Source organism: Pongo abelii, chromosome 18, assembly GCF_028885655.2.
Source record: "Pongo abelii isolate AG06213 chromosome 18, NHGRI_mPonAbe1-v2.0_pri, whole genome shotgun sequence".
Classification (NCBI taxonomy): Eukaryota; Metazoa; Chordata; class Mammalia; order Primates; family Hominidae; genus Pongo; species Pongo abelii.
In genome coordinates, this window is record NC_072003.2 from 8,176,533 (window position 1) to 8,200,926 (window position 24,394).

At 39.9% G+C, this 24,394-nt stretch overlaps 1 protein-coding gene and 1 non-coding gene across 31 annotated transcripts in view; both read left to right on the top strand.

Annotated features, from left to right (window-relative positions):
* RBFOX1 (RNA binding fox-1 homolog 1) overlaps positions 1-24,394 on the top strand; it is a 2,503,848-nt gene that overhangs the window by 1,656,696 nt on the left and 822,758 nt on the right.
* Positions 2,213-2,319, top strand: LOC112129517 (U6 spliceosomal RNA). Its single transcript, XR_002911908.2, has one exon. It is a non-coding gene; the product is annotated as a U6 spliceosomal RNA (small nuclear RNA).

A 24,394-nucleotide genomic window follows, 5' to 3' on the forward strand; every position in this document is an offset into this window, starting at 1 on the left:
CTCTTGTCCCCATTAATCTATTCTCCATATACCAGTGAGAGTGATTTTCTGTTACATGATCGCCATCATTCTTGCTGAAATTTCGACTATACCTTCCACGGATTTTAGGATCAAGTCTGGAAATTTTGTCAGTGGTCCTCAAGGTGCAGTTGCTTCTTAGCCTATCGTGTCCTAAATCCGCATCTGATGGCACTTTCTCACAATCCAGGCTCTTTGAGAGAGGGAGAGAGAGAGAGTCGGGGTGTGTGTGTGTGTGTGTGTGTGTGTGTGTGTGTGTGTGTGTGTTTCCCTCAGTAGAGCATGGGGATCTCTGAAACACTTTGTATAATCGATCCCATTGTTTATTATGATTGTGTGTAGGCATCATTTCTGGAAAGCCTCTCAGTTACATACCCTTCTTTGTCTTTTCACAGCATAATTGTAATGTTACCTGTTATGTTTTAATATGATACCCTTACTCTTTCACCAAATGGAAAACTGTGAGAGCAGTGCTATGTCTGTCTTAGTCACCAACTTACGCTCAGCACCTAGCATGGAAACCAGCACATAGTAGAGATTTAATAATTGTCATGTAAATGAATAAAACACATCTATCCAGTTGGATAACTTGGGATAGTTTTGCTTCTCTGCAGTCTGTCTCCCTCTCTTCCTTTCTACCTTCTCTCTGTTTCTCTCTTTTTCTCTTTCTCATAGTAATAATAGCTTTACTATGACCATAGCTCTTTTTTTTAATCTATCACCTTTTAACACTTTAAGAACTATTTCTAAAAACTCAACTTAGGAAATAGCTGAATTAGCCCCTTTCTTTAGGTTTCAGGGTTCCCTGAATTCCCTAGGATTTTCTTATTTGAAAGTCTGGTTCCTGTTTATATTGGAAACATTCTTTGAAAAGAGAAAAGAACGTTTGAAAGGGCAACAAAACACCCAATTAATGTGCAACTACTTTGAATATTCCTGCAGTGGCAAAAGTTAAAGTAGAATCATTGCACACTGTCACTGCTAGCAAAATTATAATCCAGGGTAAGCTATATTTAGAGTTGTGTCTCAAAACCTGCATTTTTATCCTTTAGGAGTTAAAAGTGCAAAAAAATAAAATAACTGAGATACAGTTGAATTGATTGCTTCAAAGAAAATGGTTAAATTCTGTTTGGGTCTTTAAAAGAGTTAACAGAATGTAACAGTTCAAAAACTCCATGTTCATAAAAATAGTGCTATTAGGAAGAAAGCCATACTTCTCAGTAACCTCCCTGACACTTGCTCTGTTTGACTTCCCCGGCCGCAGCTGGTCTTGAGTATAATGCCATTGATTTTGAGAGATTTTATAAAGATAATTAGATATACTGGAGTGTGTTCTATATTCTCAGCATTTCCGAGGCTATGCAAAGCCACCCAAACTTTTGAAATATGTACCTGGTATTTCTTACTTGAGAAACTTTTAGTTTCTATGCATTGGAAAAAAAAATCTATAGCAGACTTTCCTCCAGAATAGTGAAGAAGGAATAAACGAGGAGTAGAGATTTTTGCCTCCTTTTTCATTTATGTAAATAAATGTATGAAATGGATGTTTAATTTATACATCAGTTATCTTGGTCCCAAAGCATAACTCTTTTAACACCTTGAGCTTCCTTATGTTGGAGGGGGAAAAAGAGTGCAAAATCATTGAGACATGATTATGCTTTAATTTAGGTCTTTTAGTTATGTAAGCAGAATGCAATTAAACAAGAAGTGCTCACTATGACTACATATTTCAAATAGGCTTTCAATTTTTCAGTTTTATGTGTATCTTCTGCAATTGCATAAAACTTCCTCAAGGCTATGACAGTGATTTATAGCTGTGTTCTTGTAATTATTTTCAGCTTAAAAAAAAGAAAACCTTTGCTGCATAAACTATTGAGTTAAACACATTACACGTCTAGTTTTTACTGAGATTCTGTAAGATTTTGCACCAGCCGTGAGATTCTCTCCATTGATAGGTTTAGAAGGAAAATGTGAGTATTTATGGCATCATCATTGTCGCTGTCACTATCATCCTCTCATTGTCATCGTCACCATGAAAATCAGATCCACGAGTGTTATCCTGCTTAATTATTGCAGCAACTCTGTGATCTTTATTATTGCCATTTTCCAGATGAGGAAACCGAGACTTTGAAACATTAAGTAACTTGCATAAAGTCAGACAGCTAGGAAGCATAGTGTCTGAAATAGGAAACCATTGCTTACTTTGGCAGCACATATACTATAATTGGAATGATACAGAGAAGATTAGCATGACCCCTGCGCAACGATGACATGGGAATTTGCGAAGCGTTTCATGTTCTTACTAAAAGTAGAAATACCTGTTGATCCAGTATCTACCAAGAGGAAAAGAAGTCATTATATGAAAAAGACACTTGCCCATGCATGTTTATAGCAGCACAATTCACAATTTCAGAAATATGGAACCAGCCCAAATGCCCATCAGTGAATAAGTGGATAAAGAAACTATGGTGTGTGTATACACACACACAAACACATGCTACTTAGCCATAAAAAGGAATAAAATAGGTCGGGCAAAGTGGTTCACACCTGTAATCCCAGCACTTTGGGAGGCTGAGGCAGGTGGATCATCTGAGGTCAGGAGTTTTGAGACCAGCCTGGCCAACGTGATAAAACTGCATCTCCACTAAAAATACAAAATTACCCAGGCATGTTGGCAGGTGCCTGTAGTCCCAGCTACTTAGGAGGCTGAGGCAGGAGAATTGCTTGAATCCAGGAGATGGAGGTTGCAGTGAGCCAAGATCATACCACTGCACACCAGCCTGGGGGACAGAGCAAGACTCCATCTTTTTTTTAAAAAAAAAAAAAAAGAAAAGAAAAAAAAATGAAATAGTGGCATTCGCAACAACCTGGATGGAGTAGGAGGCCGTTATTCTAAGTGAAGTAACTCAGGAATGGAAACCAAACATCTCATGGCTTATCTCCCACTTAAAATGGTTTTCCATTCCTGAGTTATTTAACGTTGTATTAATATACTAACATATCCTCACTTATAAGTGGGAGCTAAGCTATGAGGACACAAAGGCATAAGAATGACATAATGTACTCGGGGGACTTCAGGGGAAGGGTGGGAGGTGGGTGAGGGATAAAAGACTACATACTGATTGGGTGATGGGTGCACCAAAATCTCAGAAATCACACCCAATGAACTTATCCATGTAAAGAACACTACCTGTTCCCCCAAAACTGTTGAAATAATAATAAAAGAAAAATGTTGTTAAAAAAAAGATAAAGTAAGAAACCAAGAAGCCTGGCTTCACAACCCATGTTACTAATCTTAAAAATGATTCCAAGCTGGGCAGAAAATGGGGAGAAGTTGTGAGTGGGAACAAGTGTGGTCAAGGAAAGGGGGGGAAAAATGTAAGGACTCAAAATGTAGGTTGTAATCTTAACAATTGACTGTGTTGCCCTAAGTTGTTTATACCATTTAATCATACAATGCCTACAATGCTTGTGCACATAATCATTTTCTTTGTACTATTATAGTGCTACTATTGATGATATTATCACTATTGTATTTCAGGAAATTTCGGTATCTCTGAACACTTTTTGGTTGTCTCAACAATACAACTCGTTATGGTGGGGGTGAGTTCTTTAGAGAAATATTTATGTGTTAATCTGTCCTTTATACACAGCTTTGACCTCTCCTGTCCAGTGTGACCCACGTCTCTCAAGTTGGTAGTAGTTTTTGAGGTCTCAGTTGTAATGTGTGGCTTCTTCCCATGACTCACACAAGATTGGCTTAGAGTCTTCGAATTTTTTGACTCACCATTAACTGCAGCATACATCAATTCAGTGCTCTGGCAAAGACTATGAATTATGTGTATGTCTGAAGCAAGGCCGTGGTTAATGAAAATAGTAGACTTGTTAAGGCCTTATTTATTTCAGCAGAGAAGGTTAGAGTTGATCCATATCTGGATAAAAATAATTTTAACATAGGAGAAGTTATATTTTCTTGATACCATAAGCTCCCCTTCTCTGGAAGCCTAAATGAATCAACACCACAGCTGGGCATGGTGGCCCATGCCTGTAACAGCAGCACTTTGGGAGGCCATGGCAGCAGGATCATTTGAGGCCAGGAGTTCAAGACCAGCCTGGGGAACATGGTGAAACCGCATCTCTACAATAAAGTTAGCTAGTCATGATGCTGCATGCCTGGAGTCCAGGCTACTTAAAGGGCTGAGGTGAGAGGATCACTTGAGCCTGGGAGGTGGAGGTTGCAGTGAGCTGCGATCATGTCACTGCACTTCAGCCTGGGCAACAGAGTGGACCCTGTCTCAAAAAATAATAATTAAATTTAAAAAAATAAGCAGGCATAGTAACACACGTCTATAGTCCTAGCATCTCAGGGGGCTGAGGTAAGAGGATCACTTGATCCAAAAGGAACCCAGGAGATTGAGGTTGCAGTGAGCCACGAATGTGCCGTTGCACTCCAGCCTGGGCAACAGAGGGAGAAAGACCCTCTCAAAAAAAACAAAGCAAAGCAAAACAAAAAGAATCAGCAACACAATCCATTTTAGGTTCCTGACATCCAGTCTTTCTATCCTTGAGAATTGTCCTAGAATCACCCAGTTGCTTCCTAGTCACCATATTCAGTGGACAATGAATGACTTGTTGACTATTCTGCCATTGAAGAAAAATAATATTAATACCATCCAATCCCTGAAATGAGCCTATATTCTATGCAAAGTTAATTAGTTGAAACAAAGTCACTCTTCAAAAATAAAGTGATATCAAAAATTACCACCTTGGTTTTTGTCACTATTTTATCTTCATCACATAGCACTATACCTAGCACATAGTAGGCACTTAATATTTGTTTGCCAAAAATTAAGTCACTTCTATAAAAATTAATAGTCTGAGAAGCCTTGGACTTTATGATGCACCATAGTAGAGTAAAAGACTTGCATTTTTTTTTTTTTTCTAAGAGTACATTTCACAGCTAGGGTTCTATTTCTTAATCTTGGCTGGAACCAAGGAAGTTGTTATCTGCCATATGATCAAGAGAGAACCCATAGTCCCTGCATGGTAATTGGTGCGCTTTTTCTTATTTATATTTGCATTACAAGAAAACATGAAATAACTGTATTTTCTAAAACTGACCGAAAGATGGATTTGAGATGTGAGCAATGGAAGTGGGATTGGCATTCATCATAGTGTAAATGCAAAAATGCTTTTAGCCCACCAAGTACTGGGTACACTATTCTGACCTTTTTTCAAGTTTCTGAAATATTTATGGAAGAATAATTTGTAGAATAATGAATATAGTTTTCCAGTGGAGCAACAAATGCACACTATATTTCTGCTATTGTTTCTTATTAAATATTCATATGTATATTTTGTGTTTGCTTCATAACTGGTCATTTACCGGTGCTTAACAAGCATAGACAGTCCCGCTGAAGAAAAATAACACCAAACAACAGTAAACAAAAAAAGCAGACGAATGAAAAAAAGATATCTTATTTCTGCAGCGGTTACATTTAAAAAGTTCATTTAACATTTTTAATACAGTCTATATTTCATAAATCCTACATGTTGACATGTCCTAGAGAAAGATGGATGGGTTGACTTGGAGGTGTGCCTCTGTCTAGTTTTATGTGTGCATCTGGCAGAGCTAATCTTTACTTCCCTTTAGCAGAACACAGAAATGTAATTCTCTAATAACTGACATAACTGCATCATCTTCCAATATGGACTGCATTATTAAATCACAGAGAGACAGACAAAACCAGAGTAGTGGGGAAGCTTGACTTCTACTGGATATCAGACCATAAAACGCCTACTTACTGTGACCGAAAGGAAAAAGAGCATCAACTCTCAGTGCTTGGAATTTGGAACAACTTCTGAATTCACAGCCACAGAGTCTTGTGTGTGTGCAACAATAACCGTGTCTTTGCATTTGCATACTGCTTTAGAGTTCACAGAGCATTTTTATGGACAAGCCCACACTGATAGAGTCAGAGCAAGGATTGCTATTCTCTGTGTACAGTGAGAAAATAGAGGACCAAAGAAGTTTCCAATATAGTACGAATTATTTCTATAGGACTTTTAAATTGTATAAATTGCTTTAACACATACAGTTACATTTTGCTTGTGTAACTAGGAGAATAATTCATCTAACAGTCTTCTTCCTAGCCCCAAAATACCCATTCAAAGAGAATAGGGAAAGGATTGTCTCCAGACTAAGAACTTAGGTTTTTGCGAACGGTATTTGCAAAACGTACACAGAGTCTTGGATTAGCAAAAAGTAGGGGATAAGGGTTTCAGAGAGCCAAGTCATTGTGCTTAAGCATACGAGAGGAATTTGAGGATGTTTTTGCTTCTAAGAGGGATGGAGCTGAAAGACACATGAGGGTAGGAGAGATAGAAGAGAGAATGGCTGAGCTCTATGGTGGCGTGTATAGAGGGACTTCTAAGAGAAGTGATAGCTAATGTTTGTGTTGCTGCAATGTAAATCCTTCAACTTCCCCAAGCAATATATTGTATGGTCACCATGCAGGCTTATCAACAAGGATTCTGTTTCTTCCTTGCTGGGCACTGCTTGAACTTCTTGTGATTTGAGTGGGGCCATGAGACCAGTTTTGGCCAATGAACTATAAATGAAAATGACAAAGAGGATAGAAACAAATGGAAGAACATTCCATGCTCATGGGTAGGAAGAATCAATATCATGAAAATGGCCATACCACCCAAGGTAATTTATAGATTCAATGCCATCCCCATCAAGCTACCAATGACTTTCTTCACAGAATTGGAAAAAACTACTTTAAAGTTCATATGGAACCAAAAAAGAGCCCGCATCACCAAGTCAATCCTAAGCCAAAAGAACAAAGCTGGAGGCATCACACTACCTGACTTCAAACTATACTACAAGGCTACAGTAACCAAAAGAGTATGGTACTGGTACTAAAACAGAGACATACATCAATGGAACAGAACAGAGCCCTCAGAAATAACGCCGCATGTCTACAACTATCTGATCTTTGACAAACCTGAGAAAAACAAGAAATGGGGAAAAGATTCCCTATTTAATAAATGTGCTGGGAAAACTGGCTAGCCATGTGTAGAAAGCTGAAACTGGATCCCTCCCTTATACCTTATACAAAAATTAATTCAAGAGAGATTAAACACTTAAACGTTAGACCTAAAACCATAAAAACCCTAGAAGAAAACCTAGGCATTACCATTCAGGACATAGGGATGGGCAAGGACTTCATGTCTAAAACACCAAAAGCAATGGCAACAAAAGCCAAAATTGACAAATGGGATCTCATTAAACTAAAGAGCTTCTGCACAGCAAAAGAAAGTACCATCAGAGTGAACAGTCAACCTATAAAATGGGAGAAAATTTTCGCAACCTACTCATCTGACAAAGGGCTAATATCCAGAATCTACAATGAACTCAAACAAATTTACAAGAAAAAAACAAACAACCCCATCAAAAAGTGGGCAAAGGATATGAACAGACACTTCTCAAAAGAAGACATTTATGCAGCCAAAAGACACATGAAAAAATGCTCATCATCACTGGCCATCAGAGAAATGCAAATCAAAACCACAATGAGATACCATCTCACACCAGTTAGAATGGCAATCATTAAAAAGTCAGGAAACAACAGGTGCTGGAGAGGATGTGGAGAAATAGGAACACTTTTACACTGTTGGTGGGACTGTAAACTAGTTCAACCATTGTGGAAGTCAGTGTATGATTCCTCAGGGATCTAGAACTAGAAATACCATTTGACCTAGCCATCCCATTACTGGATATATACCCAAAGGACTATAAATCATGCTGCTATAAAGACACATGCACACGTATGTTTATTGCGGCACTTTTCACAATAGCAAAGACTTGGAACCAACCCAAATGTCCAACAATGATAGACTGGATTAAGAAAATGTGGCACATATACACCATGGAATACTATGCAGCCATAAAAAAGGATGAGTTCATGTCCTTTGTAGGGACATGGATGAAACTGGAAACCATCATTCTCAGTAAACTATCGCAAGGACAAAAAACCAAACAGCGCCTGTTCTCACTCATAGATGGGAATTGAACAATGAGAACACACGGACACAGGAAGGGGAACATCACACTCTGGGGACTGTTGTGGGGTGGGGGGAGGGGGGAGGGATAGCAATAGGAGATATACCTAATGCTAAATGACGAGTTAATGGGTGCAGCACACCAGCATGGCACATGTATACGTATGTATGTATACATATGTAACTAACCTGCACATTGTGTACATGTACCCTAAAACTTAAAGTATAATTAAAAAAAAAAAAAGAAAGTGACAGGTGCTGGAACATTTTATTGCTGTTGCAAGAGTTTCTAGAAATTTCTTATCCCTCTGATGTGTTGGCTAGAAATATTTGAGATGATGGCTTTTCCTTCATCCAAGATTGCTGAGAATCTTTGAGAAGCAACCCCACCCTGTCTCATCCCACCAAATCCATGATGGACATGTGATATGAGCAAGAAATAAACTTTCGTTATTCCTGGACCTTTTAGATTTTGGAGTCATTTGTTGCCACAGCATGACCTGGTGCGTCCTGACTGAGACATGCAATGTCCTCATGTGAACATTTTCTTTGTGTGTGTATTGTCAAGGAAAGTCACTGTGTTTCGTGTTAGCGTCAGTCTAATTCAAAGGTAACTCAACAGCAAGAAACAGAAAGTAACAGAAAGTCAGCAAGGGCAAGAAATGGAAACCTGATATATCCCATGAGAGTTTAAGGACCCTGACAATCTGCAGAAATTTTAAAAAGTGCTTTGGGCTTTTCACAAAGTATAGAAAGGGGTTCTGGAAAAACCTATTTGAAGTTTTAAGCATCAGAGAGAAATTAACAGCTGTCTTTGATAGTTCTCCCAGTACCATCTTCAAGTTAAAGGGAAGGGTAGGAATTTTTTTTTTTTCCGTGTTAGAGGAGGAAATTAAAACTCAGATAAATAAAATGACTTGTATAAGGTCATACAAATGCTAATAAGCAAAGCCCAGATTACTAAACCATTTGATCACAAGTGTAGTAGTGTTTAGGCCCACTCTGTTAAGACGTTTTCAGAAAGACAATGAGCTAATAGCTTGAATATATTACAGCTTGAATATATTACAGTTTGACCTTCATTTCAGCAGGGCAGACAAATCATTGACAAAACGGTTGCAAGAATACCAGCCCTTTTAATAAGTTTTCCAGTATTATGATATTTTTATTATTATTCAATAAATTCATTTTTATGGAATTGGCTTTCAGTGAATTTACTTGTCAGCCAGTTTTCTGAAGGGCAGCTCAACACTATATGCTGCAAATTTTCTTTGCTATAATTAACTTCAGACACTCTGTCTCCTATCTTTCCTAACTTCATCTCTCTACCCTGTTTATATTTATTGGATGCTCTGGTATATAATTATTAGAAGTTTCCCTTTACTTTAAAAGTTCTTCTTTCATCTTTGTGTATATGATTAATTGATGACCCCATCATGACCTTAATTGCAATTTACATACTTACTTGCTACAAAGTTAGAGAGGTTAATTAGATTATTCACTATACAGGTAGATTCACCATAAGTTTCATTGTCATTTTTAAAGCCAGTATCATCCACTAAATATCAATATGTCAGGAGATGTTTTAGGAGCTTCAAGTAAGGTCCAGCTGTGTTACTCTAGTTAATTATATTGTACGTCTGTGTTTAATCATAATATTCTTTTCTGTGGAAGTAAATTCTACCTCTGAATCCTACTTAACAGTGTTCCTGGCTGTTACTAATCCTTCCTCTGATTTGACTTTGGAATGGAAGCATTTTTGATGTTCTATTTATGGTGCTAAATTTACAAAGAGGTTTGAGACATTTTGAATTATCTTGTAAATGTGCCATCTTGCCTCACAGTTAAATCTGATCATTTCTTTTCAAATATTATTTAAACTTTCATTGCATCATTTCTTTTATCTGTTCAATGCCATTTCTACTTCTTTATTTGTTAATGTTCCAAAATAGTCTTAATCTTTCATACTTGAAGTGCCTCTGTTTCCTCCATCCATGCAACTAAATTTTCCTCCAGATTCAACTCCTTTCTCCTCAGGGATCTTCCTGATAGTCTCCTGACCTTTCAAGTTATTTCTTGTCAGTGGCTGGTGTTAGATGCACAGCTCTCTAATCATGGGATATTTCATCTTAATCTGTGTACTCCTTTAGGGCATAAAAGAGAGCAAAATTTCCCACCTGGTGGGTAGCAACATGACAAGAAGGGTAAGAGCAGAGTCAACCTTGGGGAAAAAAATGAGGCATAAGGTTGGCTGGGTAGACAAGGCAGTGAGAGAGACAGCCTCTGTTGTTCCTGATCATTGCCTTGGTTTTCAGTAATATCCTTTCCACTCCAATCACTGCAACCCACTGCCCTGCTGCAGGAATGAACATGTCACCCAGGTGCAGCCAATCAGGGTTTGCTCTTCCCCTGTTTTGGTTATTGGTCTGGGGTAGACAAATGATGCAAAAGCTGGGCCAGGTAGAGAGATTTCCTGGAACCTTGCTAGTCAGGTTAGACAGCTTCAGAAACGTGAACTCAGAGAAGGCCAGAAGCTGTTTTTCTTTCTGGACTGTCTGAAATGTGAACTGGAAGAGGCAGGTTGGGGAAAAAACCAACCCAAATAAAATTAGCAGTAAAGAAATCTAGACAAAAAGAGCACTGAGCTGTATGATGTTCCAGAGTCAGTTTGACTTGTTGGACGATGATTATATTATGATTGTATTTGATTGCATTGTATTATAATTATTGTTACATTTTTATTATGGTATTTCTTGTATTATTGAATGAATAAATCAATATATAAATGTGTTGGAATTGCTGGACAGCAAACTGTATACATTTTCTGTGGTTGACAGAAATAAGCTACTTGAAGCAGTTGAGCAGAGTGACAAAAAGATGTAAATGCTACATTAGGAGATTCAATCTAATAACAGTTTTTCAAGATGAATACACCAGTGAGAGCCTAGGCAGGGCTGAAAAATATGTGGCCCATACCCTCCACCTTCCCCTCCTATGCCTGTGGCAGACATTGCTAATCAATCATGGCACTCTTACCCACTGAGTCTGAGCTGGTCTTACCATCCTTCTCAATGCAGTGCTCCAGGCAGTGACTATAGATGATCAGAGCTGGCACACAAAATGAAACCCATTTGCTCTCCCAAGCTCACAGTCAAGGAGAATAGCCAGGAGTCTAAGCATGAATTAGATATAAGGTTTTCAAGATTAGACCTAGGTGGGGAGAGAGCAAAGGAAGGGATAAAACCTAACGTTGACAATATTAGTTTGCTTGGAATGCCGTAACACAGTGCCACAGGTTGGGTGGCTGAAACAACAAACAGTTAGTCTCACAGTTCCACAGACTAGAAGTCCAGAATTAAGGTGTTGGCAAGATTGGTTCCTTCTGAGGGCTGTGAGCAAAGGGTCTGCTGCAGGCCTATCCCTGGCTTGTAGAGGGCTAGCTACATAGAGAGCCTATGCATCTTTACATCATCTTCCCTCTATGCATATCTGTGTCCAAACATGCATACTCCTCTTCCTGTAAACACTCCAGTCATACTGGCTTACAGCCCACTCTAAGGACCTCACTTTAACTTGATTCCCTCTCTAAATATTCCGTCTCCATATAAGGTCACATTCTGGGACATTGGAGATTAAGACTTCAACATATGAATTTGGGGGAATAATTTAACACATCACAGTGGGTACCTACCGTGAGCCAGGCATGAGCTTATATACCATTATCCACTGGAGCCTCAATGCAACCTACATACTGGGTACTTTTATTCTCCCTATTTTACAGAGCAGGAAACTGAGGCTGAAAAATCTTAAGAGCTGTAGTAAAAGTTACACAGCTGGAATTGCTGTATAGCAGGGTTCAGATGTAGGCTCCTACTGGCTAATTGACATAGTATAAAAAGAAGAGAAACTGGTTATGTGTTAGACATAAAGGAGAAATTTTTTTTGAAAAAATTAAAATCACCAAAGACTCTGGACTTCATTTCTGGAAAAATGGTGATGTCAGTCTTCCTGCTTAATATTTCAGTGGCCCCCTATTCCCTGCAGGTTAAGATGTAAATTATTTAGCAGGAAAATCAAGGCTGCTGATGGTTTTAGATGCCTCATTAATTCTGTTTCTAGCTTCTCTCTTCCTGGCCCCTTTGGTCCAGCAATACTGGGCAATTTATTTGCAGTCTCCACTGTAGGGAGAGGGAGAAGGCTTGGAGAGAAAAGAGGATGATGGGGAAGAACGATCTGTGCACTGGGTCTCATCCTTGTTGTTTGGAATTCTGCTACTTTTAGCAGTGAGCAGTATAATTCCAGTTTCGTCACCTAATCTCTCTGATTCTCTCTCTTCCCAGCCTGGCCAACATGATGAAACCCCATCTTTACTAAAAATACAAAATTATCTGGGCATGGTGGTATGTTCTTGTAATCCCAGCTACTCCGGAGGGTGAGGCAGGAGAATCACTTGAACCCAGGAGGCGGGGAGGTTGCAGTGAGCTGAGATTGCACCACTGCACTGCAACCTCAGTGGCAGAGTTAAACTCTGTCTGAAAATAAATAAATAAATAAATAAGATCATGTTTACAGAGTCCTCAGTACAGTGTCTAGCACTTGGCAGGTACCCATTGGCTGTATGCATAGCACCCATTGAGTTTGGGATATTTGGAGTCTAACACAACCAACGGCAACCAAGGAGACAAGTTCCTTACCAAGCCAGAAATGCAAGACCAAGGTGCAAGTGGCTTTCCTGGGGGGGTATCAATTCTCTGTTTCTTTGCCCCTTTTCAGAGGCTTTATGTTCACCCCCAGGAGTGAAAAACCATCTTCCTGCCCTGTTCTTATTTTCCATTATACTTACCAGGAGTTATGAATTGAACCAGGATGTCTTAGGCAGCTTCCCCTCCTGCTTTAGCAATCAATAAATTGCCATTTCTAGAGGTGAGATTGTGAATTCTTAAGGCCAATCTGCAGATATTCTAGATGACCCATATGTCTCCTGACATTGCTGTGTTCATAGATGGCTTCTCAAAGAAACCATTATTAATGATGTAATTAGTATGAATGGCTACAGTATATATCAAGCAGATCATTAAGGCGGAGGTGGGGATGTAGCCATTTATATTAAAGATACATTTTATGTTCTGAACCTAAGCAATAGAAAGAAAGCACTTAGCTTAGAAATCTCGCTTTGCTACACTGTGAGTTTTATTTTTTAAGTTGTCCTAGACCTTCTTTTTGCTTGCTTAATGCTACTTTTTGTTGGAGCCCCTGGGAATTTGAATGAGTTAATAAGGCAGATCTGTTTGTAAAAGAGTATAATCAAGTAAATCATAGCCTTTAAAATCACAAATTTCAAAATCCAATCAATTTAATTAATGTGTTGGTTCATAGACATTGTAAAAGATTTTATTTGATTTCACTAGCTGCTTTCTCTTAGACACCCATCTGCAAGAATATTTACTTATAACTTGTTGTGTAAAGGGTTCTTCCTAAACGGCACACTGCCATATGTAACAGCTCAGCTTACCTTTAAGAGAAAATATTGAAGTAACACCCTCAAGCTGTTCTACTCTGTGTTCAGAAGTTTTCAAAGCTAGATTTCTATCTTTGTAGTAAGTATTGAAACCTTGCCTCCCACATCCAGGCTGTTCATATATGAGATAAAATAGTTTCTAAGAATGATAGAGTCCAAAAGTTTTCTACAGTTCTTATAGATGTTGTGAGCTGAAAATACATGGGTTAGTGAAGAGCTTTTTTTTCTTTCTCTTTATTATTATCACTTTTTCCCCCCTAGGAATTAATGTCCTTCGTAGTAGCCAAAATGTTAAATGTCTTTAATAAAAGCTGAGACCTAAGTTAGGGGGGAACATCTTTACCCCAGGTACAAATGACATTGCTACTTGCCACATTCCAAAGCGCAGAGGAGATGGGGAGATGATGAAAACTGGGGAGTCACACACAAGGAGGGGGTGCTTTTTATTCTTCTGACAAGCTGATCGTTTTAAGCATCCACTGCAGAGCGGTGGCTGCTGTGTTATGCAAGCACCTGTAATGAGCTGCAGAAGAAGAGAGGCGTCTGATGCTGGACCGAGCAGAGCTACTGCGGACAGAAGCTGGTTCTGAGGCCCCTTCTGCTCACGGGGCATGCTTCTTGTCTCATGTGCAATCAGCTATGCTGCAGAGGCCAGGGACCCAGGGAGCCTGGCAATAAGTATGTGTCCAGCTTTCCAAACTCTGGGTACTGCAAACCAGCTGCAGCTCTGAGCCTTGCTTCACCGGGGCTGGGGATCTGGCAGCTTGTTCCACAGTCACTTGACAACAGCTGCTCTGCCCTCAGTCAATGCAAGCAACCACTTGTCTACAAAAGGAGTAAGGACAGTAAAGTCTCTGCCTTCAAGGATCGTACTCTATTCTTATTATTAGTGGCTACAAACTGTTAAGCACCTACCATTTGCAAGGAGCTGTGTTGATGACATGTTGCATGTACATCATCTCTTACATTATCGTAAGACCTCAAATATGTTTTATTACCCCCATTTTGAAGAGATTAAAAAATAAAAATAAATTGGCCAGGCGTGGTGGCTCACGCCTGTAATCCGAGCACTTGGGGAGGCTGAGGTAGGTGGATCACTTGAGGCCAGGAGTTCCAGACCAACTTGGGCAACATGGCGAAACCCCGTCTCTACTAAAAATACAAAAATTATCTAGGTGTGATGGCACACACCTGCAGTCCTAGCTACTTGGGAGGCTAAGGCAGGAGAATCTCTTGAACTCAGGACATGGAGGTTGCAGTGAGCCCAGAGTGCTCCACTGCATTCCAGCCTGCATGACAGAGCAAGAATCTCTTTCAAACAAACAAACCAAACAAAAAACCCCTGCAAATATTAAGTATTAAATCGTAAAACTGAGACCACAACCCAGATCTTATTCTAAAGCTTTGGTTGTTTTCATTTCAATAATTACTGTCATGTTTTAGAAAAGCAGCAAGACATTTATTTAATATGAAATCTCCTGCAGAAACTGATATAGAGACAGATCAAAGTAGGACTGTTTTGATTGAAACGGAAGAAGGAAAGTCTCAAGCTCTGACTGGACCGCTTCCTCCTTCCCTAATTCCCAGGTAGTAATTCCCAATGACTGAGCCATCACTTCAGAAAACTAGAGCTGTGGTTTTTCAGATGTGGTCTCCAGTCCAGCAGCATCAGCATCACCTGAAAACTTGCTACAGATGCATGTTCTCTATCCTCGCTGCAGGCGAGTCAGAAGCTCTAGGGTTTGGGTGTCTCTGAATTAAACAAGCCTTCTGGGGTTGCCGATGCATGCTCATGAGTCAAAACCAAGAGTTTCCAAAACCCATTTTAATAACAGCTGAGTTCTACAGTACCTTTCGGTATTTGTAACAATGATTCCTGGAGACTTTTGTGACAAGGTCCGGAATGGTGCATTAAATCTAGTTACGCATTTTTTTTCTTTTTTTGAGATGGAGTCTTGCTCTGTTATCCAGGCTGGAGTGTAATGGCGCAGTCTCGGCTCACTGCCACCTCTGCCTCCTGAGTTCAAGTGATTCTCCTGCCTCAGCCTCCCTAGTAGCTGAGATTACAGACCCCTGCCACCACACTCAGCTAATTTTTGTATTTTTAGTAGAGACTGGGTTTCACCAGGTTGGACAGGCTGGTCTTGAACTCATGCTTCAGGTGATCCACGTGCCTTGGCCTCCCAAAATGCTGGGATTACAGGCATGAACCAGTGCACCCGGCCTTAGTCATGCAATTTTTATTTAAAAGAAATTCAAAAACTGGATCCTATTTACTCAATGCAACATTGGAGAATGAACGTTGACATTATGAACTCACTAATAAAATTATTTCTCTTGATTTGTTTGCTGTCAAAAATCACAAACCACATGGACTTGAGAGAAGTGAAAGTTATTAATGAGATTTCATGCATCAAGGATACTGTTCACTGTCCAGTGAAAGCATTTTTTTTTTTTTTGAGATGGAGTCTCACTCTGTCACCAGGCTGGAGTGCAGTGACGTGATCTCGGTTCACTGCAGTCTCCGCCTCCAGGGTTCAAGTGATTCTCCTGCCTCAGCCTCCTGGGTAGCTGGGATTACAGGCGTGCGCTACCACGCTCAGCTAATTTTTGTATTTTTAGTAGAGATGAGGTTTCACCATGTTGGCCAGGATGTTCTCAATCTCTTGACCTCAGGTGATCCACCCACCTCGGCCTCCCAAAGTGCTGGAATTACTGGTGTGAGTCACTGTGCCCCGCCCAGTGAAGCACCTTATGTGTGTGTCACCATTGTGAAGAAAAGTTACCTAATAAATTTTGTCCCGCTATTGATTGCAAAAGGCATTCCAGTTTCCAAGATATGAAAATGTAGGCCCAGCATGGTGGCTCACACCTGTAATCCCCACGCTTTGGGAGGCCAAGGCAGGTGGATCACCTGAGTTCAGGAGTTTGAGACTAGCCTGGTCAACATGGTGAAATCCTGTCTCTACTAAAAATACAAAAAAATTAGCTGGTCGTGGTGGTGCTCACCTGTAATCCTAGCTGCTCAGGAGGCTGAAGCACATGAATCGCTTGAACCCAGGAGGCAGAGGTTGCACTAAACTGAGATCGCACCACTGCACTCCAGCCTGGGCAACCAAGTGAGACTCTATCTCAAAAAAAAAAAAAAAAAAAGAATGAAAATGTGAAGAAACGTTTTTTTTAGAATCAGTGAAATATGGCAAAAATAAAAGAGATGTTTCTGAAATTTTGTTGCATTAGGTCAGTTAGCCAATGTGGTCAGGTGTCTGTGGAAGCAAAACTGTTTCTTTGTAATCAATTTAAAATAAGATGAAATGAAAAAAACTGCTCATGTTCATGATAAGTTTTTCCACTTCTTGTTTTAATTACCTTCCATATGCTGATGAGTCTCCATACTTGGTTGTATTGTCCAAGTTGGATTTTCCCTGCAGCTTCAAAATCATCATGTTCCTCACCAAACTCATGAAGTTTCTTTACAATGTTATTGTTGACTCTGCTGTTGTTCTTGTTATTGTTGGTATATTGTTTTGCACTTCTTCCTCCTCTGTCTCTAATTCTAGTACTTGGAAGGAGAGTATAGTGTAGTGATTACCCGTAGTTTGAGAACTGTGTTATCTGCGAAGATGTTTCAAAGTGTGGTGGAATTACAAAGGGCTTTGATGGTGGGACAGGATGGCATTGAGTAAAGTAAGTTGAGAAGTTGACAGTTTCTCCTGGTCTTATGGGTTCATTGTGATTTCAAGAAGCAGAAAGGATATGATTGTATCATCTGCGGTCTCCATGAAAACCACTGATCATTTTCTGAACTTTGCAACATCTTTTCTGGCTTTTTCTATCCCTGGAATCATTAATCACGTGTATTAGATGATTTCTCTCTATCTGTTTACAGACACAAAAACACAGACACTTTTTTTTTTCCCTTGGGATTCTGCCATATCACCATAGAGGTCTTCAGGAAGTTAGTAACACTAGTTTTATTAGGGTTTGGTTGTTTTTGCCGTCTTTCCATAGTCTTGTCTTTTTTTTTTTTTTTTTTTTTTTTTTGAGAAGGAGTCTCACTGTGTCACCCAGGTTGGAGTACGTTGGTGCAATCTCTGCTCACTGCAACCTCTGCGTCCCATGTTCAAGTGATTCTCCAGCCTCAGCCTCCTAAGTAGCTGGGTTTACAGGCACTCACCGCCACACCTGGCTAATTTTTATATTTTTAGTAGAGATGGAGTTTTGCCATGTTGGCCAGGCTGGTCTCGAACTGCAGACTTCAAGTGATCCACCTATTTTGGCCTCCCAAAGTGCTGAGATTACAGGTGTGAGCCACCACGCCTGGCCCAGACTCATCATTTTTATTACTGCATCTTATTCTTTCTGGGGTTTTTGCTTGGGTGATTGATTTGAGGTGTTTGCTTGTGTGTCTGATTTGGGGAAGATGTTCCCAGGTAAGTAGCGTACAATTTTTAATAAGCCTCATAAGCTTTACAATTCTTTCCCTGGAGGACAGGTTATATTTAGAATTTAAGATCAGTAGGTAGTAGTTGTGACATTTTGAACATTTTATTTCCTTACCCCAAAAATAATTAACTTTTGTAAAACCAATAAAAAGAAATCAAAAGAAAATGAGAGACGAAAATGCTTTATGGGTTTGTGTTTCTGACAGCCTAAGTCCCACTCTTAAAAGTAGTTACCCAGTTGGCAATATACAATGAAGAACTGAAGCTGTTTGAAAACTTTTTCATTTTTCTGTGAAAATCCAAACTTGGAGGAGAAAGAGCTTACTGATGTCAACACTTAGAAAGAAATGTTCTCTTTATATAGTCACTTACTGTCTTGGGTTTCATTTTTGGTTCAGGGGGAAATTAAATTCCCTTGCAATTGCACTCTCTGTCTACCGGGAAATTTTATCTCCACATTGTTTTTACTTGCTATTTGTCCTCTGGGTAAAATACTGTGTCCGTAGGGTTGGAAGTGCATTTTAGAGGTCTTTTGGTTCATCAGGCTGTTCCTTGCAGGTCAGTATTTAAATTATTTCTGACCCAGATGTCTCCGTATTCTAAGATCCTCGTAAAAAGCTGGGGGAAGGGAGGCCATTGTAAGTACACAACAGCCTTACTTTGTGAGCTCAAGCCTTAGTTAAAAGATTAAACAAAGAATTTTATTTCACCCTATTGTGTTACCAAACATTCAATATTATTGCTTCTAACTATATTTTTATGCCCTTTATTCATCCCTCTTTATCCCCATCTCCCCAAAAAAGAATCATCTTAGCATCTGAATTCATTCTCCTGCCAAGCACATATAAACCTTTAATCACTTACTTACTGTAGGTGTGGGCACACACAGCTTTCTGTTTTTTAAGCCTGTCCTTCCACTTAGATTGCAAATAAGTCTTCAGGGAATTGTATGCGTTCTCAAATTTGATTGTATTTTTTCCCTGATAGAGACAGGTTGGTTAGAGGGTTATCACAGTGGACAAGAATTCCAAAAAACCTGGCTTCAAGTCTCCATTCTATTACTGTAATATTCAGTAGATCCCACTGTTAATGAAAATATTGAGTCCTCTGTGAGCCACCTCTGTCTTTGAGCCTTTCCATGAAAGTGAGTCTATTCTCCCACCCCATTCTTGCCCCCGTTAGTCCCATGGCTTGCTTTGACCAATGAACTGTGAGCATAGGTGATGGATGTCACTTTCAAGTGGAAAATTTACGAGTATGCATGTGCCTCATTTTGCTCTCTTTTCCCTGTGCAGTAAGGCCAGCGATATCTTAGATATGATGGCTCTGTCAACTTGGAGTTCCAGAGAGAGGAGAACGTGGAACAGATAACTTTGAGAAATGGGCTTTTAGCAAGTGGGAAAATACGCATGTATTTTGAGCTGTGTGTTGGGGTCTTCGTGACTGCAATGTTACTCACCCTGTCTTGAATGATGATGGTTAGTATTTGCAACATATACATGTCGAATTCCCGACTAGTTTGTGGAGGAAGGGAAGAGTGCTAATCCATATCTGTAAGCCCATCCTCAATCCACCAGCTCCCACCATGTACCCCAGCACCTAATGATTGTTTAATAAATTCTTGATGAGCTGTATTGAAATTGGTTTGTGTAATTTTGAAATAGACCCTTCAGTGGTCAAAACCAGCATTTTTCCAAAGGATGGGTGAGATTTTAGGAGTTCCATAAGTTTCTTTTAGGTGGTCCACAGACGCAGCAGGAAACAAGATTGAATCATAGGGTGGAGAAGTTTTTCCTTTTTGAGTTTTCTTTTAACACATTGTATAGCATTCAAAACAAAATTTCTCATAGCCGCATATTTCAGTGGTTACCTATGATAACTAGAATTCCAGGAGACCAATGTGTTTATATTTGTACAATTGCTTACCATTTATGGTTAATAATAGTAGTGTCCCAGTTATACTAGAAGTTGATTTTATAGATTTTATTTTAAAGTAAATTGTGTTTAGCATAAAGAGTATGATAAAGGAAAATACATAATATAGGTGGTAAGGTGAAAATGTCAAAACCTAAAGGTATGGCAAATGATTGAAGTTTGGAGAAACACTATTGTAAGCCTTTTGGTACCCTAAAATATTGTTATGAAAACCTAAGGAGGCTGGGCATGGTAACTCATGCCTGTAATCCTGGCACTTTGGGAGGCCGAGGCGGGTGGATTGCTTGAGGTCAGGAGTTCAAGACCAGCCTGGCCAAGAAGGTGAAACCCCGTCTCTACTAAAAATAGAAAAATTAGCTGGGCATGGTGGTGGGCACCTGTAGTCCCAGCCACTTGGAAGGCTGAGGCAGGAGAATCACTTAAACTCAGATGGTGGAGGTTTCTGTGAACTGAGATCGCGCCACGGCACTCCAGCCTGGGCAACAGAGCGAGACTCCATCTCAAAACAAACAAACAAAAAAAACCAAACCCAAAGAACGTTTGAATGGGTTGTGAGGATGGTAAAGTGATAGATATAAGGAATCATTGCTTTGGTCATTGTTTATTGTGTTGCTGTTTGTAATAGTCTTTCCTTCCTATCTAGGGATTTATCTCCATCTTGTCTGTCCCCAATTTGCTGAGATTTCCATATGAATAGCATATTCCAAGTGGAGAAGAAGGAGAGTGCCTATATTCACTGTCACCTTCTGATTTAATCTTTTTTAACCTACGTACCCACTCTCTGTTGTGTGTGAAAAGTAACTGGAACCATTTGTGTGGGTGAAAATAGCACTTAGCAGACTCAGTAGAACTCTAAATAGGAGGGATGAAGTCAAGGGTATGAAGCGAGCATGAAGTGAGAAACTTGAACAGACTCTTGCTTGCTTGTGACTGTAAGTGTTCCCTAGAATTTGTGTGGTGTCACCTGGTTCTTTATGTCTCAGACCCTTCAAGACTGTGAACGTTTTGAGGACAGCAGTTATATCTGATTCCCCTTCATGTTCCCCGTCCCTTCACAATTGTTTGTTGACATCAGGCATTATTCCAGTATCCATCCATTCATTCATTAGTGACTTTCAATTAAAGCATACTCATGTCTTCCATTACAGGTGCCAATGCATCCATTTTTGTTATTAATAGTGGCTACAATAATATTCCTAGCAGCTACAAATTATAGAATATGAATCATGAATCCCGCTAGCAGTTTATGTTTATAAGAACAACTGCTTGCAGCAACTTAGCAAGGTGGCAATATTATCTCTAATGAGGAAAATGAAACTTAGAGTAGTTAATCTACTTGCCCATCGATATAAGATACACGCACTAAATATAGGTCTGTCCAGTTCTGAAAACCCAGAAACCCATTTGCCTTTTCTACCTAATACTACCTTGTTGATGAAGACACACCCACACCCACACACACACACACACACACACACACACTAGAGAGAGAGAGGGGGAGAGGAGAGAAGAGGAGAGGTAGAAGATATATCAGCTACATAAACTTCCCAGTCTTGCCTTATTTATTAGTCTGTAATGGTTAATTTTTTCCAGTGCTCTGGGCATAGCATTCCTCAGCACCATTGTTCCAAATCACTGAAGCTGGCAGCATTCCTTTCCTTGCTTAATCTCTGCAAGTTTTAACAAATTGTTAATGCAATGTTTTTCTTGAACATACTTAACATTTACTTTTATTCATGTGAACATGAAAGGTAGCACTCCATGAAGGTGCAATCTGTCTTCAATCTAACGTCTCAGCAAATTCCTGCTGCCCAAAATAGAGCAAAGGTTGAGCCAGCCTAGTGTAGGGCTGGCATATGATACCGTTATAGCTACTTAGTGGACAGCAAGGCCAGCACTGCCAGCACTGCTTTTAAAACAACCCCTGCTCATTCTTTCCTTCCCTTTCTTTCCAGCAAGTCGGTTTTCTGAGAAGGAGCTATGGCTGGTTGTATTAACATTTGCATTTTGATCCTGCTTACTGATGCACTGAAAAAAAGAATCTTCTGTGTTGCCTACTTAGAATTTTCTGTTGTATTCGTGTGAAGTTGCCACGTGGACAACATAGATCACATTTCTTAGTTTCCTTTACAGCACGTTAACTCTTCCCGAAGTCCCCAAACCCCCTGGTTGGTGATTGCAGGTCCTCTTTGCACCCCTTCCCTTGGCGATTTTATGTAAACTTAATGCCCTTTGGCCAAGCAAAACTCCCCCAGAGCTCCTTCAGTTCTTCACGTTTTTGACAGTAACACTTTGTAACGAATGTATTTTAGACAAGGCTCTTCAACTGTAAAGTACTGGATCTCTCTAAAAATAACTCACTTGAAAAGGGGGTTATTTTAAGGAGACTTGGAAAATATCTTAAAATATCCAAAGTCTGAGGCCAGGCATGGTGGCTTACACCTATAATCCCAGCACTTTAGGAGGCTGAGGTGGGTGGATCACTTGAGGTCAGACGTTTGAGACCAGCCTGGCCAACACGGTGAAACGCTGATTCTACTAACAACACAAAAATTAGCTGGGCATGGTGGCACACACCTCTAATCTCAGCTACTCAGGAGCCTGAGGCAGGAGGATCACTTGAACCTGGGAAATGGAGGTTGCAGTAAGCCAAGATTGCACCACTGTACTCCAGCCTGGGCAACAGAGCAAGGCTCTTTCGAAACAAACAAACAAAAAAGCCTGAGAGTGAAGTACAGTGCTCTTTGTAGGGATTGGTTAGGAAGCAGAAGCGTCAGAAATGCATATTCTCAAAGCCTCCCTGTCTCTCTCTGTCTTTCTCTCTCTCTCTATTCTGCTTCAGGGTCTTCTGTGCCCCGCTCACCTGTCTGATTTCTGTCTATGCTCATTTCTCACCACTCACTCCCAGTCTTTGCTCCTCAGCCATTTTCGCGTGTGTGGCACTGGCTCCTGCTTTTGCCTTGATCTATTTTTACTTTTAATTGCGAAAACTACAATTACTTTTCATTGCAAACACTGCAGTTACCTTTGCACGAACCAAATACGTGATCTTTCTCTTCAGAGCTTGTAAAAGACTGCCTACCTCACCTGGCCCTCCTAGATTCCATTCACAGGAGCTCACTGTCTGCAGAATGAAATGCCATCGAAACAGCTCTATCACCTCATTTTGCAGGCAGTGGGGTGAGTTTACAGGAAATGGACAAGCTCACAGGGAAGCAAAGAGTGTGGAGGGAACACAGCTTCTCCCAGAAAAACACGGTGGGAAGTTTGGTTTCTTGTGTTAAATTATTGGGTGTCGGGAAAGAAAGCCCCTAGAGATCAAACTCATATAGGTCATCTAAAAATACACGATCAAGTCACAAAAGCACAAGATAAAAAGAAGCCTTTCTTTATCCCTGTACCATGCCTTTACAGAAACTACTTGATTCATCAAAATATCTTTCTTTTAAACCTGAACTCTAGTAGCTGTGCGATAGAGAGGTCCCTTGTCAGTATCAACAGCTGGGGATCTATGCTGAGCTCAGAAAGTGGAGTTCTGAATCAGACCAAGTCCATGAGCCCCAAAGTGAATTTAGACCACAAAGAATCTCCTCTCCAGTTTTTATATAAGGAGAAAAGGAGAACAACAGTCCTGTTCCTCCAATAGAGCGTTGTCCAGAGAAGCCTAGAACTGCACTTTATCAATGTGGAAACTAAAATATCTTTTCAGTGTAATTTCTGATGAATTTTCATTTGCATTTATCATGAAGACCAAAACCCATGTATCATCTGGCGAGAAGTATTCTTTCAAGGTATCTAAAACTTATAATCACTAATACAAATATGCTTAATACTTCAGGGCCAATGGAATGAATTGTCTGGGGAATAGTTTATGTAGTCTGATAGGGTCAGCTGTCACACATAGAGGGAGCAAGCTGACCTGGAGAATGAACATAGAGAGAACATGATAATTAACCAAGTGCTGTGATGTCTTCTAATATCTAAAAGACAGCTCTTTATATGGGCTTTCTTCCTTTGCATAATACTGGATCAGTAGATAGATAGATACTGGATTGATTGTTAGATAGATGAATAGATACAAACATACATAGATTATGGACAGAGATACAATGATCTATAATTGCTACCTATCTGTCTTGTCTCTGTCTGTCCTTTTTCTTCAAAGTAAGCTCCCCTTCCATCACTTCTGCATTTTCTGTCACAGACAGCATTGGTCTTTGGTCATTTCAACACAATTTCATAATATGTCTCTATTTCCAAGGAGTGGTTTGTTGTGCGTTTGAAATCCCCCAGATAGCTCTGTGTTCTGTGTGACTTTGACAGTAAGCCTCATGGATGGGTGAAATGAAGCTTTCTCTTTTGTTCAATTCAGCCCAGGTGGCAGCTCTTCTCCAATTCTGTGAGAAGGCCT